The 21,546-nt window shown below is 34.2% G+C and overlaps 1 pseudogene; it reads left to right on the top strand.

Moving 5' to 3' along the window:
* Positions 1-929: 929 nt before the first annotated feature.
* LOC127102099 (uncharacterized) lies at positions 930-16,216 on the top strand (annotated as a pseudogene).
* Positions 16,217-21,546: the final 5,330 nt, after the last annotated feature.

Here is a 21,546-nt window from a genome sequence, read left to right as displayed (position 1 = left end):
ACACCTTCACAAATCAAACATAATTCCTCGCCCCCGTGCGACCAACAACTTAAAAAATTCTTTTCAAAAGAACACTGTTAATCCTTTCTAACGCGCATAACAAACCAATGCTTAAGCCTCCGCCGAGAGTATACAAGCCAGCGTTTAGCCTTTAGAACGCGATCTCCACAGTCGTTCATTAAAAGACACCAACAAAACCGTAGTTGCCCGAACTACGATTGCTCTGATTTCCTTATTACACCATAGAGATACGTAGGCAGGAGATTGCTGTATCTTCGCGAGCACACTAATAAAAAACCTCCATTTTCCCATTTTGAGGTCTTCATCCATCTCTATTAAATATTTAATTACTCGAAAGAAAGCGAATAACATTAAATTAACATTCAAATAGCAAATTAGACTAAAAGGTTCCCGTTGAGTACAACGGACGTGAGGGGTGCTAATACCTTCCCCTTGCGTAATCGACTCCCGAACCCGAATATGGTTGCGACGACCATTATTCTATTTTTCTTAAAGGTTTTATCGATATTTTCCTATTCCTTCATTGGAATAAATAAAGTTCGGTGGCGACTCTGTTCGAACTAATTTTTTCCGCGACCATCGCGAGGAATCGTATTTTTCGAGATGCGACAACTAGATGTGAAGCAGATCGTTCTGTTTTCTTCCTTCACTCTTCCAACGGACAACACATCTTTCTTGTGGTTTATGTTGATGACATTGTTATCACTGGAGACGATACAGACGGTATTCAACGACTCAAAACTCATCTTTTCAAAAACTTTCAGACAAAAGATTTGGGTCCACTCAGATACTTCTTAGGTATTGAGGTTGCACAGTCCTCATCAGGCATTGCAATTAACCAACGTAAGTATGCATTAGACATCCTAACTGAAACTGGTATGCTTGACTGTCGTCCGATTGATACTCCTATGGATCCCAATGTCAAGCTTCTTCCGGGTCAGGGGGAGTTGTTGAAAGACCCGGGAAGATATCGACGTCTAGTGGGTAGACTCAATTATCTTACCGTCACCAGACCGGATATTACTTTTGCAGTGAGTATTGTGAGTCAATTCCTTAATGCTCCTTGTGATACTCATTGGAATGTCGTTATTCGGATTCTCAGATATATAAAGAATGCACCAGGAAAAGGCCTATTATATGAAGATAAGGGTGATGCTAAAATCACTTGTTACTCAGATGCAGATTGGGCAGGATCACCGTCGGATAGGAGATCCACTTCTGGATATTGTGTTCTTATTGGAGGAAATATGATCTCATGGAGAAGCAAGAAACAAAACACAGTTGCATTATCTAGTGCTGAAGCTGAATATCGGGCTATGGCAGTAGCCTCAAAAGAACTTGCTTGGCTTAAGAATTTGCTCTCAGAACTTAGGTTCGGTGACCTTCAGAACACAAAACTCATATGCGACAATCAAGCGGCACTCCACATTGCGTCCAATCCGGTTTTCCATGAACGGACCAAGCACATAGAAATAGATTGTCACTATGTAAGAGACAAGGTACTGTCGGGAGAAATAACCACGGAACTCGTAAAATCTGAAGATCAATTGGCTGATATGTTTACCAAGTCTCTCAAGGGTTCTCGAGTGAATTATATTTGTAACAAGCTCGGATCATACAATATATACGATCCGGCTTGAGGGGGAGTGTTAAGAATATGTTATCAATCAATTAGTATTGATTGATATTCAATTAGTCATAACTGTAATTGATATTATTTCCTATTGTATATTCCCTATTTGCATATAAATATACACCATGTGTGATCATATTAGACACACAGAGATACAATTACAATAAGGTGACTAGAAATAATGATACAAAACCACTTATCAGTTGACAATAATGAGAAATTTATTACTAATCATAGCTCAATTCTTTATCTCAACCAACACATTCAAAATAAATGCCCAACGTGTACGGACGTCGTCTAAGTCTTCGAAAGAAAAAGGTGTCTTGTCATTAAATGTCTAGATAAACAAGTGGAAAAAATTGAATATCACATGATTTGAATGATAATATCAAATTAATATGTTATTGAAAATATTTCATGACATGATCCCATGAATCAACAATGTCGGCAGAGGCGATGTTAAACATGTGTTTCATTACATAGTACTCACACTCGTATCCCTATGCTTGTCTCCTCGTCTACAAATTTACACATTTCATAAATATATAACCACACATGCATTATATATATATATATATATATATATATATATATATATATATATATATATATATATATATATATATATATATATATATATATATATATATATATATATATATATATATATATATATATATATATATATATATATATATATATATATATATATATATTACAGACTAAGATAATTATAAAGTCAAAGATAAAATATCACAAAAAGTCTCATAAACATAAAGTTACCTAATAATAATTTGTTTCATCGTAGGATCAAGTTCTCTGTGTAACGAATACAATGTAGTTACCATATTCGTTCGAAGAGATATGATGATCAATTGATAATGTACTTTGAATGAACAAGGCAAGCATATATAATTAGTATTTGGAAAAACATGAAAAATAACTATAATAGAGAAACCATAATTTTAAAATTACTCACTTATTGAAAAATGATGCTAAGTAACATTCTTTCCCTCCTCTATTTGTTATGTTAAGTATTCTTCAATATTTTTTGAAAATTTATTTGTAAATCACACTCTAATTGGACCAACAATCCATAAGTATTCGATTTATTTAATTCTATACATACACGGTGAATTTATCTAAAAGGTTAAACAAAACACAAAAAACATGTGAGGAATTAGTTCTATATAAAAAAATGAATGTACCATAATGAGATATACTTACATGCACCAAACTTCTAGTAGCCCTATGTTCAGTCAGTGTTGTCCAACAAACATATCCTTTATATCTTTAGGAATCATAAATAATTCCTTTAACCCCTCAATCCCTGGATCATGTTCTAGCTGAAGAGTAAAGACAGCTTCTTCGTTGCGCATAATATAAGACATCATTTTGGAATATGATTCTTTAGAGGGAGCCAATAACCCATAATGGTTCTCTCTACCGGTGGGGGAGGTTGAACAACTGCCTTTTATGCTTACACCATGTACAACATTTCTACCAGGCAATTGACCATCATCATCATCATCATCTTTATTTGTACATTGTGGGATGGTTCCACGGATTCTCAACATCATAAAATATGCACAGTATCACAAAACAGAATTAGCACAATATATATCATACATTTCAGATAGCACATTCTCACTCTCACATACCACATATAACTCTTTTAATTCTTCCAGTTATTTCCTTCGAGTTTCCGACTCCACTTCGAACTTCTCATCAAATTCTTGCTTTTGAGTCTCTATCTTCCTCTGAAGCTCTTCCAACGTTTCATTTTGCACATGTCCGATGCTTTTTTTAGACGTACCAAAAAACACTCTCAGGACGATGTCATCTCAAACCCCATGGGAACACCCACCATGCTTCTTTGTTCCGATTGTTTCTACTAATATATCATGTTGTGGTCTTGCAACAAAGGTACCTTCGCAGGATGAGTTAACTAACAAATTCTACACAATATGATAAGACATACATTTTTAATTACCAAAGCGATTTAAATAACATTAAACATATGCACAACAAGTTCTACTTACAATTCTCTCAGCTACTAATCTGGAGGCATTTGAAGTGTAGTCTTCATTTGGTCTCAGTCAAGCCCTCTTCCACTTCTCATGTCATAATGGTGGAGATGGTTCCGGATCAAGACTCATGGAGTCCCCGTCTCCTAGTTTTTATCTTTTTTTAGCAATCATAGTTTTCTCAAGTTTCCTATATCCCCCACAGGATAATCTATGGGGGTATTTGTTTTTGGACTTGTTCATCTTTCCCGCTTCAATTTTAACCAGTTATAAACATAGGAAAAATATTAACGTCCATGGTTTATCCATTAATTTATTAGAAAATACAATTGGTACTAACCATGAGCTCCTCACTACTACGAGACTTCAAAAACTTTTTCCAAACCTTCTTGTAAAGATATGAATATTTCACCCACGGGCGTTCAATATTAGGCTTTGGCTTTGCAATGTAGTCACTCGTGAGCCATGACTTAAAACTCCTCCAAGTCGTACCAGCATAAGTTATCCATTTTTTTCAACTTCGAATCATCACTAAATTCAAACGTCAACTACACATTTAAAATAATAAGTATGTATTAGTGTTTATATAACATAATATTGAGTCGATACAAATTAAAATCAATATCTGATCATCAGTCGATATGCTATTTTTCACCTCATCTAGTACATCCTTCCGATCATCTAACAATATGATGACTTCCCTACGTCCAAGGTGTTGGTGGAGGCCCTAGAGGCCAATAGTTTGGTACTTGTATCGAATTATTTATTAATAATTAACAAAGCATTTCTTTATTATGTTTGTTTTTCCAAAATTATAAAGTCCCCAGAATAGCTAGTTCGTTTAATGAAATGACAAGTGTGACTTATTCATGAGATCCCATTAAACATAAGGACATTATTCTTAAAATATCCATAGTCGAGCTTTATTGTAAAGTGGGATGACATTAAAGCATTGAGACTATTATGTGGATAAACTAATGATTATATATTATGGATCATGGATAAAGAGTTATCAAGTCTTCACATAGGTTTGAATATTAGGAGTAATATTTATACTGGATTGACTCGCTATGAGAATACTACATAGAAATTTATGCGAAAGTGTCATAAGTTATACTCATAGTGATAGGGGTATATACCATCCTTCGACCTGAAACCACTATTGACCCTAGATGTGGAGTCGGGTGCTTTATTGTTGATCAAATGTTGTTTGTAACTAGATGACCATAAAGATAGTTGATAGGTACTCCACAAAGCATGCAGAGATACATGAGTAACCTAAATGGAATTTTTCCATCCTGCGTAACATGATAAATGTCTAAGAGCCCAATATTGAATTAGACAAGGGTGACGCAGTCTATGCCTTGTGTTTAATATAGTCATGGGGAAAAAAGGTAATTACACACAAGAACATTATCACGAAAGAAATGTTTTGTCAGATCACATGTCATTTTCGTGACTTGGGTAGTATTGATGTGTTGCTAGATACCGATCACTGTTTAATATATTAAATGTATGATTTAATATAGTTGTCAATGTATTGAGAACCTACGGGGTCACACGCATAAGGATGGATTTATGATAGATAGAATAAATAAAAAACACGATAAGGTACGGTGTACTTGAGAGAATTATGGAACACCGTAAGGTACGATGTACTTAAGTGAAATATGGAACATCGTATAATATAATAATAATAGTTGATATTATTAACATAATAATAAAAATAAAAATGATAATAGTTATTAAATATAATAATAATAAAATATGTTTATTATAATAATAGTTATTATTATTATTATTATTATTATTATATGGTGCACTTAAGTTGAGTTTTTTAGCTTGCAGCACACATAAGTGGTTCTATAAATACAACCATTGTGTAGAAGCTTTCTTACTTGATGAAATTCAATTTGTGAAATCTTGACTGTTATTCTTTCTTTTTCTCTCACTCAAATTCTTTATTCGTAACGGCTAACACTGAGATTGAACGCACTTTGTTCATGTGGACTGAGTAAAAGCGTTGTTCTCCATCTAACGCTCGTGATCATCATTCGATTCTGCATCAAATTGTTAATCACCACAAGAGGTAACTATTTCTGTCATTGATCAAGCTCCTTCGTAAGGATCAACTAAAGTGAAATTTTTGTTTTACGCTACGGATTGTGTCGGATTTCACTTTAGTGGTATCAAAACCACTTACAAAACCATGAATTGGGTAGATGCTTATTTTTTGTACTTTCTGATTTAATTCGATTAAAACACAAAATAAATTAAATAATAAAGAAAATTAATTTTTGGCATCATGTTGTGTATGATTTGAATGATTCGATGTTGACTATGCTTCAGAATCCGACTTTTGTATGGTGATACAGCAATACATCAATTATTCATAAGTTACACAAAAGTGATAAAAAAATTGCATATGAGATATGAATAATTTGGATGCAACAATAATATATTTGTCAAGAGTTATAAAATAGGGGTTTATAAATGTGCAAGGTTTGTGATTTAAGGATTTCAAATTCTTATAATATAATAATAATTGTTATTATTTATTATCATAACAGATATACAATGTGGTACGCTGTAATGAAAAGAAGTACCGACATTGTTAAACAGTATTTGTTATATAATAATTGTTATTATTATAAAAGGGCGAGTTATTGTGCATGTAATGAAAAATATGAAAAAGAGCAAGTTAGTGTGTGTGTCGATAATAACAAGGAAATAACAAATGGCTAATGAAAAGTAAGTTTTAGTATTTATCATGGTCTTAACATGTTCTTATCATATTATATAATATAAACCATGTTTCAAGTACTCAATGTTACTACTTTCTATCATGACAATGGTTATCATGGTTTAACATATATTATTGAAATAATGATGATAATTTGTTATTTTTATTTATTTTAAATAATGTCATTATTTAATTAATATAATAATAATAATTATTGTTATTATTATTATTATTTAAATAATTTGATATATGTTAATAATTGGACAACCGAAACTCTAATTAACTCGTGATCAATCGTCAAAGTTTAATTTAATTTATTTAATTAACAGAATTTAAATTAATAATAATAATAATAATAATAATAATAATAAAAGTGTGTTTATTATTATTTTTTTATGGTGACTGATTATGGCCTTTGTCTTCTTTTATTTTTTGGGAATTTTAAATACGGTTTGCGTGTTGTGTCTTCACTATATTCTTTTTAAGTAACTTCTTTTCCCTTCTCACTCCCTCGTATGTAAAACGAGTATTCTATAATGTAATGTAATGAAGGAAAGAAGAAGACAAGACTAAAGGAGGACAATGATGGAGATCTAGCTTGGAGAGACATAGATCGTTATTAGATTTAGCTTAGATTCTCCCATTGGCTTGAGAGAACAATTGCGCTAGGGTTATAATTATATCATTTTGTTTTATATGTATGTTGATGCATGTGAATGTATGTTGATGCATGTGAATGTATATTGATGTATGTGAATGTATGTTGATGCATGTGAGAGATGCTTTATATGATAAATACGTCGATGAGATCAAACTAATTAAAATTCCCTTAAATTAAATATTAAGTTTAAGCTTTCCAAATTTTAGTACTCATAAGACTAGTATCGAATAATGTAGGTTTCGTCTAACGCGGGGTGCATGTTTTATATTAGTAAGCTGCGATGGTATAAATATAATATCTAATTGCTAAAATATTGGGTTGAACTTAACTAAACTAATTATAATAAGATTATATATATTTAGAAGCAAGAGTTAGAATAAGGAGTTATTCGCCCAACTAAAATATTTGAGAGTTGTATTAGATAGAGTTGGAAGGAGTTCCTACCTAAATAACTGAGTTTTGTGTAATCAGCCTAATGCTGACTTAAAACAAAGTGAAATATGGATCTCGATCCACTAGAAAATATTCCAACGGAATTTTCCAAGTCAAATGGTAAGGGCCATTTGGTTTGAGTGAAATAGTGGGAGCGTATTTAATTAAAGGCCTAGTCTAATATGTTTTAATGATACTGATATCTTCATAATCTGTATGTAGATTATCATGACAACAAACACCTCTAAGAACATTTTACGATCAATCCTTGACAAGGAAAAATTGTCTAGGACAAACTTTTTTGGTTGGCACCGAAACTTGAGTATTATCCTCAAACATGATAAAAAGTTGTATGTCCTAGAGACACCTGTTCCCGAAGAGGAGCCTCCTAGTTCTGCTCCTAAGGATGAAAGAGATGAGAAACATGTCGATGATGCCAATGAAACTAATTGCCTCATGCTAGCTACCATGAATTCTAAATTGCAAAAGTAACATGAAAACATGGCAACATTTGATATGATTGAACACTTGAAGATGATATATCAAGAACAGGAAAGGCATGAGATATTTGAAGTTTCAAAAGCCATTTTTTAAGACAAGTGAGCCGAGGGAGCCCTAATAGGTCCGCATGTACTCAAGATGATTGGGTATGTGGAGAACCTTTAAAGTTTAGGGTTTCTCCTCAAAAAGGAGCTTATGATTGATTTGATCCTACAATCGTTATCGGAGATCTTAAGTCAATTTATCCTTAATTTTAACATGAATAATATGGACAAAAGTCTTCTAGAACTGTTAGGCATGTTAAGAACTGTTGAGAAGAATCTGAAGACAAAAGAGAAGTCAATTCTGATGGTCAGTGATGGAAAGAAGCAGAACAAACGGCCCACCAAGCGGGATGGTAAAGGGAAAGACAAGGAAGTTTCTAGACCCATGTAGCGGGGTTTTCGTTACCTTTAGGTTTATTGACTAAACCAAAAGTAAACATACAATTCGAGTCGCCACCTCACTTTTATTTGTCCAAAGGAAAGGCTAAAAAGCGAACAAAAGCCAAGGTAAGAAGTTTTTCAAATCAAAAACTAATAAAAATGTTAGAGATCTAGGTAAGGGGGTTGGTTTTGAAATGGGAAGGTTTTACGCACCCAAATCATCCTTAGTACTCTAAGGGAACCCTTTTTGCAGATATGTGTTGTAGGTTGGTATTTGTGAAAAGATTTGTGCAAAAGGATGGAGGGATGAGAAGAGAATAGATTATATTTACAAATTTTTTTGTTTGAATGGATTAAACCGTTGCCTATGTACCATCACAAGGGAGGATCAAAACCTCGTAGTTCGGGGTAAAAAGTCACAAAAAAAGATTGGTGAATTGATTTGATCAAAAGCCTTAAGGTCTTTTGTTATCAAAGGGAGAAAACTCAACCTAAACCAACAATCCACCATGTGAGGAGGGCTTCAACATGCTAGTGAGGGGTTAACCCTATAATAAGCATGGAAGACTTATAATCCAACCACTAAGGATGAGGTGAGATTTATATCAACCATTATGATAACTCAAACCTATGACTAATGTTTATGAAAAAAGTTTTAACAAAGGTGGCCATTGGAACCACAAAAGCAACTTGAAGTGAGTTATATTTACAAGTTAGAGGTACTTACAAAAATGAAGTCAGAGTTGGATTTAAGATTCGTTCACAATGAGTATTTATGAAAATATTTTGAAAAGTCAAAGGCATAAGGCCTAGGTTTCTAATTTGAAACAATGTCAAAGTTTGAAAGAAAAGATTTTGGCTTGGTTAGAGTGGGGAGAAGAAGAGAAGGGCTAGTCCTAAAGCATACAAAGATAAGAGAGAAAAGATAAATCCTTGGAGTTCCCTTTCTTGAAATCACAAAGATGATTCAAGATGCTCCTTTCTTTTGGACTTAGCAAACACATAAACACTCAAACAACTTGGATTCAAGCTCCTAGGATCTCCATTTGGCTTGTCTCTCTTAACTTGGCTACTCATGACAATGGTCCTCTTTACTATCTCAAGATGGAATCCCTACCACACAAGAGCAAACATCAAAAAGTTCACAACACAATAAGGGGAATGGACAAAGAATAAGTTTAGATGAGAAGTCCTTTCAAGTCAACTTTAAAATTTAGCATTCTAAAGGCATGAGGCCTAGTAGCTCTTCAACAAGTTTAGCATTCTAAAGGCATGAGGCCTAGTTGCTCTTGAACTCCTTTAAGCATGGGTATGTCCTAATTCTAAATCCTTTCTCCTTTTTGCATTAGGTTCACACAAAACAAAGACAAAACAAACACAAGACAACAATATATTTATATACAATAATGAGCTCAAATGAGCAAAAGAAAAATGACATAAACATAAAATATGTGCTCAAGTGAGCAAAAAGAAAGGCATTATGAATAAATGAGAAAGAAATAAATGACATTAAAAGTAAAGGGCAAGAAATTAAATGCTCAAATTAAAGTTAGTAATTAGTGAAGTTATGTTAGTTTGTCATAAGACAATGTAACACTATGTTAAGCAATCGTAAGTGGACTAATGTAGTAGTCACACCTATCTGAGGCCGATCAATAAAACTATAGGCAAATAAACACAAGTTAGAGATCATGACTAGTAAGCCAAGCTCCACAAACTTGCCATGCCAAAACAAAAGGGGAAGGGCCTTGTATGAACTTTAGGCTATTTGCTTGACCAAGAAGCAACTTATCTTGGACACAAAACAACTCACTTGATCTTGGATCAAGTTGAGTTTGGTTTGGATCAAAGAAGGTTAAACCTCTCATTTGTCAAGACCAACCATAAGACATTAACTCATTGGTCAAATTTTAAAAGAATGGGATGAAGATGAAATGGAGGGAAAGAGAATTCAAGTATCAAATTCAATTGATCAAATGTGAACCAAGTCATCATCAATCAATGCCAAACAAAAAAGAAATGAAGATTACAAGTCAACAAGTTAACCATGATTTTTTGGTAATTTTTGAATTAAAAGTAAATGCAAAATAAAATAAATAAAATATGGTCAAACCTCAAATTTAATTCAAATCAACTTCAACAAGTCCAATTAAATTCTCATAGGTCTAACATGGTCAAATAAACTTTGATTAATTTTCTTAACAATTTTAGAAATCAGAAACTATTTAAAAAAACAATTAAAAACAATATAAAATAGCACAATATGAATTAAAATCTCAAATAAATCTCAAATCAAATAAGAAATTGATGAGACTATTTTTCATTGACTTATCATTATCCATAGGTGTTAGGAAAATATTTTTTGGATTTTTTAAATATTAGAAAGTAATTAAAAATGAATTAAAACTATTAAAAATCAAATAATTCACAAAAAATATTAAATGAAGTCACAAAAATAATTAAAAATCAAAATATGAAACTAGATTTTTCAAGATTTTTTTTGGAAATGGTCTCATATTTTTGTGACTTCAAATAAATTTTTTATGAATTTTTGAAAATAAAAGGAATTAACTGACATTAAAAGAAAATAGGAATAATAGAAAAAAGCGCAGCCACTAGATCAAACTCATTAATTGACGTGGCATGGATCAAAGGTTTAGAGGCGAGGACGCATGGTACGCTGGAGTCAAACGCGTGACATGATGCATTAAATCAAGTAATCACAATGGGTGCTCATGATTATAACATTGAGACACAATCCAAGGGTTGGGAATCATACACGTGGGGATGGCGGTGGAAACCACCATCTTCTCCGGTGAGATACCAGGTTCCGGCCACCACGCGTAGGGAAAAAGTTTGTAACAAAAATAAAAAATAAGGACATCAAAATGAAGCTCAGGTGATGTACATCACCACTGTATCCATGGATCATCCTCACTCTTCCTATTTAGAGAGAAATGTGAGATGAAAGATTATGGTATGTCAACTGGAAATGCACGAAATGAACAATTGAGACCACCACTGGCCTGCCTCAAGTGTGAGGACTTCAGAAAACCACACAAACCAAAGGAAATCACATTGAATTGTAAGATCTAGATCCAAAAAGTTTGAGGTTCTACCTCTGAAACGGAGCTTCTAAGGCCATGAATTCTTCAAGATCTTGATCTGCTTTTGCTCTGGAAATGTGATGGAGATGATAGGTTAAGGAATTGAGCTTTGAAAATCAACTAATGATGTTGAATTTCAAGATTGAAAAAGAGAGAAAAATCTGAAAATTCCTTTGGTAATGTTGGGGATTTCAATTCTGCAGCACTTCAGGTCTCCACCAGGTTGAGAAATGAATGAGATTGAACTCTTATTTATAGCTGAAGAGGGTTGTAAAACATGGTTCCCTCGTGTGCATGGAATTTGAACCTTGCTTGCATGGGCCTGTGCAAGCGTGTAGTAGGCCCAAAAAGGAGTGAAACACCTTGCTGATACCTCATGGAATGGATTTTGACGTGTACAATGAATTGAACAAGCTTGCACATCAAGTTATAACATGAAATGCCAAAATGGACATAAAGAATGAACTCTTTGAAACTCACATATGGAAAGTCAAAAAAAGTAATGTGAGTAATGGTTGGAAAGCCCTTGAAATAAGGAACAAAAGTCATGTTGGGCAAAAATTCATTTGGCATTTGGAAATTAGTGAAAACTGGCTCTGAAAGTTTGGGCACAAAACATGTCTAAGTCACCCTTTGAAAATTTTCACCAAAAGCAAACCTCTTCAAGCCCCTCTGTTTGCATGATGCAAGCTTCAAATGAAAACACCTCCAACATCAAAGTTATAGATATTTTCAATATGATAAATTTAGACTCAAATTTTGCATCATTTGGATTTTTCATGAAGAAGTTATGGGCATTTGAAATTGGGCACTTTTTCAAATTCAATGACTTATGTCCAAGGTGACCTATAACGTTTTGTATTATAACATGTATTTATTTTAGGATTATGAAATTTTGTCCAAAATAACATTTTAATTAGACATCTTAAGATTTCCAATGCATTTTTTATCACCTCAAAATCATAAAAACTAAGGAAGTTAGGTCCTTGGGAAGTTGACCTAAAATTAGGGTTTCAGTCAAAATGAACTATAATGTTTTGAAATGAATGATGACCTTACAAGTTTCAAATGGATTTTTTATGAACATGAAAGTTGTTCATATTGTTCTTAAGAAGATTGTTTCTCTTGGGGTCATCTTCATTTGACAAACACATCAAAAATTGTATCTCATTGACCCTCAGCTTAGTCAAATGACTTGACTGGTCAACTTTTCAATGCCAAACTTCCAATCTTGATGAATGAATGATTGAGGGGCCTCAAATAGGCTCATATATGCATAAAATAATGAATGAAATAACTTCACTTGATTAAATTTAATCATAGGTTGAGGTTGCTTCATGAGCAAGGCACAGTTGAGGCATAGTTGAATTAGGGTCTCCTTCGGAAACAATCCTCAAGCCCCTTGGGTTATCTTGATCAAATTAGAAAATTGAGATACTTTGGAGACATATACGATGTTTAGGAACTTTGTGGACCATTTCCATGCTTGTTCTCATCTTCATCCAGCCATTTCATTGAGCTTATGAGCCTTCTAAGAGCATTGGAGCACATGATCACTTAAGCTTCAAAACAAAAAGAGTTAGTGACATATTCTTGTGTTTTTTGTTAGTAATCAAATAAGATAAGCAATAATATATAATAAAAGCATGCTTGGTGGTCTCAAACCACTCACACAAGTCCCAACCCTAGGGTTAAGGAGCCAACCATGTTATGATCCTTGAGGCAATGCACTGAGTAATGATATGATGCCATGAGGGATCTTAGGGTCAAAATTAGGGTCTTACAACCCAAACTTATTTTTCATGCTTTGAAGCCTAGTGGATGTATAACAAAGGTGGGTACTTGCTTTTATTGCGGTAAAATCGGACATTGAAAGAGAAATTGCCCAAAGTGCCTAGAAGATAAGAAGAATGGAGTAGAGACTTCAACTTCAAGTATTTTTGTTATAAATAAATTTATATACTTCTACCTCATGGCTATTGGATACTGGATGTGGTTCTCACATTTGTACTAATGTGTGGGGGCTAAAAAGGAGTAGAGAATTGAAAAAGGGTGAATTCGATCTACGAGTTGGCAATGGAGCAAAGGTCGTTGCTTTAGACGTAAGAACTTATGTATTGACTTTATCTAGTGGTTTAATAATTCAATTAGAGAATGATTATTATGTACCTACAATTAGAAAGAATATTATTTATGTTTCTTGTTTGGACAAGTTTGGTTTTTCATCCATAATAAAGACCAATTGTTGCTTTATTTATTTGAATGATGTATTCTATGTTACTGTACGAATGAATAATGGATTGTAAGTGCTTGATCCTGAAATGCCAATTTATAACATTAATAATAAAAGGATGGAACCTAACGAGTTAAATCCAAGTTACCTTTGGCATCATCGCTTAGGTCACATAAATGAGAAGTGCATTTCCAAACTCTATAAAGATGGACTCTTGGACTCTTTTGATTATGAATCATATGATACATGCAGATCTTGTTTAATTAGAAAGATGACAAAGTCCTCATTCACAAGAAAAGATGAAAGGGCTAATGATCTTTTGGTCCTCATACATACTAATATATGTGGATCACTGAACATACCAGTCAAAAGAGGTTTTCAATACTTCATCACATTTACTGATGTTTTCAGTAGATATTGTTATGTGTATTTAATGAAACACAAATCTGAATTCTTTGAAAAGTTCAAGGAATTCAAGAATGAAGTACAAAACCAACTGTCATACAAAATTTCCCCTACTTTATTCAATTTCATCTGGCCCATGGCTTATTTCATCTGCATGATCATCTGCCCCAATCATCCACCATAAGACATTTATTTACAGTTTCATTTTAAAAACCAAGCATCATTGATTCAAAGGTCCTTGTTATTTATGCCTAATGTTGAGCTAGGGTTTCTCTAGGGATTCAGTCTATGGAATCTTGGTGATACAATTAACTCGGGAGATGCACCTCTTAGGAATGATGCTTGTAAAACCCTAATTCATGGAATATGGTCCTTGGTCGCTATGGATTGCATCATGGTATTGATATTTGGAAGTAACTAACATATTTGATTTTGGTCAAGCAAAGGTCAACTTTAGGGTTGACATTCTGTTAACCATTACTTATGGAAATCCTACATGGCTAGTTTTCTTGGTCTTTCATTTAATTCAAGGCTCTACAATGTGGATTCGGGTCAAAAATAAAAATGGATTCACTCAAAGCTCATATTCATTTAAGATCAAGATTCAATTCCAACACATTTCAACTTCCAAAATTTAAGTTTGGGAGGGAAATTACTTCTTTCTTGAAATACAAGTTACATTACATCATTTAAAAAGCCATTTTTTTATTTCAAGAGCATCAATTTCACATTACAAGATCCAAGTTTACAAAGCACATACAAAAATCTTATTTTGACCAAAGTCAAACTGGCTGTCCTAAGACCTAATTCCACTTCTACTCCACTTTGATCTTCACTCTTCCACCTTCTCAAATTGCTTCGTACCCGAGCTTTCTTCATGGCGAAGTAATCCATGCTATGCCATTTTGCTTCATGCCATGATGATGTTGATCAATTCCATATCATGCACTAGCCCTGAAAAAATTACATACACAATGAGAAGAAAAAAACAAGGATAGCCAATTCTAATCCACAACGCTTCAATCCTAAGGTAAAAAAAGGAGACAATTTAAGTCATGCCCCCAACAATATCACTAAGTTCATATCAAGGACAAATACATTCAAAAACCAAAGCATGAATACAACCAAGTAAATTTAGTTCCATACTCATTCAAGTGAGGTCATTCAATCAAAATTATGGTAGCACAAGGTGAAATTCAAACAAACTCACAGTTCGGAAAATGAAGAATTGGAAACTCCGATTCTAGAATTCGATCAAGATGGTGACCTAGTCCTACCTTGCAACCGCACCACAAATACACTCTTGATGATAATAGCTATTGTGTGAGAATTTAACATAATATCACTTTTTCAATTCCAAATGGTGGCTTGCATGTTTTGAGAGCTGAATTGGTGTTGACTGGTTTTATATTGCATAAAGCATATGTACATCTGAGTTTTGCGATGTTACTGCAATTGGACTTGGTGCTGGAACTGGACTAGCAGGTATGTTTCTTGCACATACTGCAAAGAAGGTGTTCATAATAGATCATGTGAATCAAATACTTGACAACTGTGTGAAGAATGTTCAGCTTAATCGTGGATTATTGAATAATCCAGCTACAGTTTATGTACGCAACCTTGATTGGTTTGATCCATGGCCTCCCAAAGCAAGAATGGGAGAAGCTACTTGCACACATAGATATTCTTGGACTTCCAGAGATATTGAAGATGCGAAAAGTGCTTCTTTGCTGCTGGCTACTGATATTATTTATAGTGATGACCTGACTGATGTGTTCTTCAGTACTTTAGAGAGATTAATTTTCACGGGGCTCAACTAATGTGTTACCGGAACCTTTTCTGATCTTGATGAACTTTTAAATGGATATTCACATTTTTCGCAGCTATCTTAGGGATGAGGATGCAAAGTTTCCAGAACCTCTTTCTGAAATTCCCCAAAACTATGCGACGAGAATGGAACTGCAACAACAGAAATCACTAGCCTCTATGTGTATATTGGACATTCTAAGGGTGATATACCAGTTTTAAAGCTTGACAAAGATCCATGGCATATAACTTAGCAGCTAAATCTAAGAGGGTTCTCATAAATCTTCAAAAAAAAGACCAAATCTAACATGCTTGCGATGCTACTTAGGGAGGCTGGTATTTCAAGTTTCTTGGTTGAAGTACTCACTCGGAAAGATCACCGTATACATGGAACATTATCATAGAACTCCTCATACTTATGACAGTACCGTAAGAAGCGTAAATATGTTGAAATGAAAGAGATAAAAGGTTGTACCCTTGCAACTAAGGATATTGGCGTTAACCATACGCCAGGATCAAATTAGCAGACTGATCATGATGTTATGCCATTTGTTCACGACATGACATGAAGATAACGTTGATACAAGCAGCAATGGAACCTTTGGCCGAGTAACAACTTAACTTTCGCTTTAGATACCAAAGGGATTTACCATATTCAAGATGATATGGCAAGTGAAACTGATAAGACGTTCTGATTTACATGGAGAAGTTTTGCCTTTGATAAGATTGATGGACTGGATGCCAATATTGAACATGAAATGAACAAGCAATCAATTAATCTTTTGCAGAATCAAAACAAAGGCCCAATACTGTGTTTGGTCCAACTGATACTAAAAGTATCTTGTTGTCTTTCATCCTCTCAATCTACACATTGCACTCTTCACCCGAAAATTTGGAAAATTTTCTAAGGGAAACAGTTGCAGAAAGCGGCATCCCTGTTTGAAAGATAGCAAAAGTTGAATGATGCATCACCAATGTAATTAATATAATAAATACATTGTAATGTTGTATTAATGTATTTAACAAGTTAAGGAAGTTGTGAATAGTACTCCAACATCACTTACCACTGATGATGATAAGTAACACAATTTACAGACTGCATTGGGCATGGCCTCCAAGTTTGCAGATATACATGAGCCGAAGAGAATTGTTGCGATTGCTCATGATGTTGACCCAATCGAGCTTGTCATACGGCTAAACTAGAGGAGCATCCACGAAAGATACCTGATTTGAACTCTATTAGTTTTGAATCATGTTCTACAAGAAAAGAGACTCATAATGTTAACATGTTTTTACCTGAATTGCAGTTACAACACCCAATAAGTTTATCTTCTTATTCGAGAATTACCAAAGTCATAAACCTTGATAGAGCGGAGATAATGGGAGAATCACCTGGAAACTTTCTCTTCCTACAATTTGTTCAAGGACCAGGATTTGATATCCCATTTTCATACCAACAAATTTGCCCTACCCCATATCATCTTTTTGTCCCTAAACTTTAAGCATGCATCCCATACATACATCTCATATGTATTTGTACTCGATGGTCATAATAATCCACAAGCCCAAGGCATGGGATTCATCTGCAAATCCCCAAGATCCTATGGTCATGTTAAGATGTGCCCAAGCCACCTCAGCCCTAATCTCATCCTCAAAGCATCCCACAAAGCTTGAAGGATCATTCAATGCATCTCCCTCACTCCCCAGGTCCAATTTGGATGGTAAGTCCCCTTTGAAAAAGCTTCAAGATTCATCTGGTCACCCAAGGACCAAACCCTGGTTCTTGACCCTCCTCTTGGCTTGTACAAGTCATGATTCACCATGGATCTTGACCATTCCATTAAGGACCCCTCAAATCCAAAGTTTGTTCATGCCTCATGGCCTTTAAATTTCTCAATTGGATCACTACAACTCAAACCCTAATTCATCCGACCATGGTTCTTGATGAAACTTATGTCTTAAGAAACCCTAATTTGAGGGCTTCTTGACCATTGATCTTGATCATTTTTTGTCATCCAATCACCCTACCATTCATTCAACATAATTTCATTCCCATTACAATCCAACTCAATCATTTAAACATCCATCCAATCCATGTTGCAAGTAGTTGGTTCATACTTGATTTTTCAACTTTCCATGACTTGATCTACCCACCAATTTGATCTAAAATCATTCCACAAAGGTCAAAAATTAATTTCCCATCATGATATGATCATTTGAGGTTAAAACATCCATCATTATGGCTTGAAAATCAAGAAATCACAAAATCCTAAAACTAGGTCATGTTGGTTGGTAACATTTTGGCAAGAATGGTCTATGGAAAGTTCCAAAGACCATAACTTCTTCATTTTTCAAGATTTTTAAATTCTACTTTGATCCAAATATCCTAAATAGCTTCATATCCAACTTTTTTTCAATGTCCAAGACCTAATTCATTGAGGAAGAGGTTCAGCTTTTCTATTGGCCAAGTTGGTCTAACATGCCTACCATGCCCTAAAATAATGTCATGACCACTACTTCGACATGTTGCCATTTCCAAACCATAGGCCCTTTTAACCCGATTCTTTTTTAATTCAATCAAGTTCATGGTAAGGAACAAATGGCCCAAATTGGAAGCAAATTTCACAAGCCAAATTCATTTGGCCTTGGTTCAAACATGGGTGTCCATCCTGATCAGCATACCAGAATAAGTTAGTTAGAATTTGCAAAACCTTGCACCAAGTGTCCAAACCATCTCAATCGGATTTCAATGGTACCCAAACTTGTTACATATGATAGTGTGGTGTATTAGGAAGTCAACTTGGAAGCAAAAAATCCTCACATTGCAAAAATCGACCCCGTGTGCAAATCCTGACTTTTCCAAAAATGGAAAAAACAATTTGCATAGCTCTTAGGGACCAATTAGTACTGCTTTTTATATCATTTTATTGGTCCCTTTTACCAATTTTTGATGTAATTACACACTTTTATTCTCACTATTTTGTATAAATGCAATTAGGTTTAATTTATGTTGTTTTGAGTAGTTATTTCACATTTTTGTTAGTTTTGTAGAATTTTTGGACAAGAGAGCTTCGGAATGCATAATCATAATTTGGAATAAGTGTTGAATGCAATTTGGAGGCCTATTCTTGAAGATTAACACTTGGAAGAACGAGTACATGAAGCTTGCAAAGCAAGGAAGCTGAGGTAGCTTCAGTTCGCCCATCGAACATCTTTTGCCCAGCGAACATCTTTCGCTCAGCGAACTGAATGAAAAGAGTCAGTTCGTTCCGCGAACAAAGTTCGCCCAGCGAACCCTGCGAATCCAGCAAGCTGTTTTGGCCAAGTGTGTTGTTTCCAATGCCAGCTGGTTTTGCCATTTTGGTGTCTGTCTTGGAATAACTTTTCTGCTTTGGATGAAAATGATCAATTAAGGAAATGTCAACTCTTTTAGGATAGGAGAACACATTATTCTAAGACATTCATTAATTTTCACACATTGATACATTGAGATATTTTGTAAGAGAGAAAAACAGAGTTTTTCTTCCATTGCATTTTGCTTTGTAAAATGATGATGAGGAGCTAAACTCCATTTTGTCAAGATTGGAGGTAGTAGCTATTCTCATTTGTTTATGTATTCCATTTGATTTTTATATATGATAAAGATTGTTGATGTATTGAATACTGTTTTTGCCCTAAGTTGAAAACCAGATTTGAGTAGTTGTTGAAAGAGATTATTTGAGTCTTGACATAAAACAGATTTTCAAGTAGTGAATAAGTTGTAGAGATAGATTTATTCATTACTCTTCTTTGTATCAAACATTAAAGATTGCTATATTGATAGTCAGGTGGAGAGATCGTCTAAGGATCAATATAGTGATTATCACAATATCATTTAGACATAAATGACTTTGAGAGGATACTTGAACATCATCAATAATCCTAAATCTATATAGTTATCATAAGGAATCATAAGTGTAGCGGGGTATTCGTTACCATTAGAGATATTGACTAAATCCAAGGTAAATCATACAAGTCGAGTCGCCACCGCACTTCTATTTATCCAAAGGAATGGTTAGAAAGCGAACAAAAACCTAAAAGTTTTATCAAATTAAAAACTTGTAAATTGTCAGAGATCTGGGTAAGGGGGTTGGTTATGCAATGGGAAGGTGTTAGGCACCCAAAGCATCTTAGGTACTCCTAGGGAGCCCTTTTCACATTTGTTGTAAGGTTGTTGTTTTTTTTTTTGTGAAAATTTATTTGTGCAAACATGATTGAAGGGATGAGAAAAGAATATACAAATTTATTTACATTTTGTGTTTTAATGGATGAACCCATTGCCTACGTACCATCTTAAAAAAGATTAGGATCAAAACCTCGTAGTTCGGGGTAAAAAAATTCAAAAAAAAGTTGGTGAATTGATTGGTCCAAAAACCTTAAGGTCTTTTGTTATCAAAGGGAGAAAACTCAACCTAAAACCACAAATCCACCATGTGAGGATAGCTTCAACATGCTAGTGAGGGGTTAACCCTATAATAAGCATGGAAGACTCATTGTCCGTCACTAAGGATAAAGGTGAGTATTATATCTACCTCAAGGATAATTCAAACCTAATAGCTAATGGTTATAAAAAAAGGGCTTGATTAAGAAGGTGGCCATTGAAACCACAAAAAGTATTTAAATGGGTTATATTTACCAATTAAAAGTATTTACAAAAATATGGTTAAAGTGGATTAAAAGGTTCAATTCAGAATAAGTGTTATGAAAAATAAGTTTTGAAAATCAAAAGCATAAGGCTTAGGTTTCTAATGTTGAAAACAAAAGTTATTGTTTGCACAAAAAGTTTTGGCTTGGGTTAGAATGGGGAAAGAAAAAGAAAAAAAAAGAAAAGGGTTAAATTCCTAAACATACAAGAGATAGGGGAAAAGAAAATAAAACCATATTAGGAGTTCCCCTCTTGAGATCATATTGATGATCCAAGTAGCTCTCATCCTTTAGAATAAGCAGTACCAAACAAATATCTCAAGCCATTAAGCACAGGTAATCGGAATAAATCTCCAGGGGGTATCCCACAAATAAAGTGGAACACCAGGTCATCTCTGCAAGAGTCATGTGAGCCCTCACAAAAAAACTCAACAAACAGGTTAGAGAAACAAGATAGGGTAATCAAGAGTTGCCCCCAAATCAAAATGTAACCACATGAATCATGCCATTAAAATTCACAAAAAAAAAGCCCACAAAAAGCAACCAAGGGCAGGAGGCCTAAACCTCTTGTCAAACACATACATTAAAAGGGTATCAAAAAATTTCAGGTTGAAAGTATAAAGTAGTGGAAATAGGGCATACCTGATTGGGGAGGATCGATTGAAATTGAGTTGCAACCGTGAGGTTTGCAGAGCAATCTGAGGGTTTATATGAGAGGGAATTGGTTCTTTGCCGATGAGTTCCCTTCAGCCTCTGGAGGTTGCTCTGAACTCTGTTAGCTCTTCTCTCACTTTCTTTTTCCTGTCAGGGTAATAGGAATGGCATGTCCTTTTGTTTCACTGAAACTCTGAATTTATAACCTGGTTTTT

Source organism: Lathyrus oleraceus, chromosome 7 (assembly GCF_024323335.1).
Source record: "Lathyrus oleraceus cultivar Zhongwan6 chromosome 7, CAAS_Psat_ZW6_1.0, whole genome shotgun sequence".
Taxonomy (NCBI): Eukaryota; Viridiplantae; Streptophyta; class Magnoliopsida; order Fabales; family Fabaceae; genus Lathyrus; species Lathyrus oleraceus.
The sequence above is the reverse complement of the archived record's forward strand: the minus strand, read 5'-3'. Positions and strand labels throughout refer to the sequence as shown.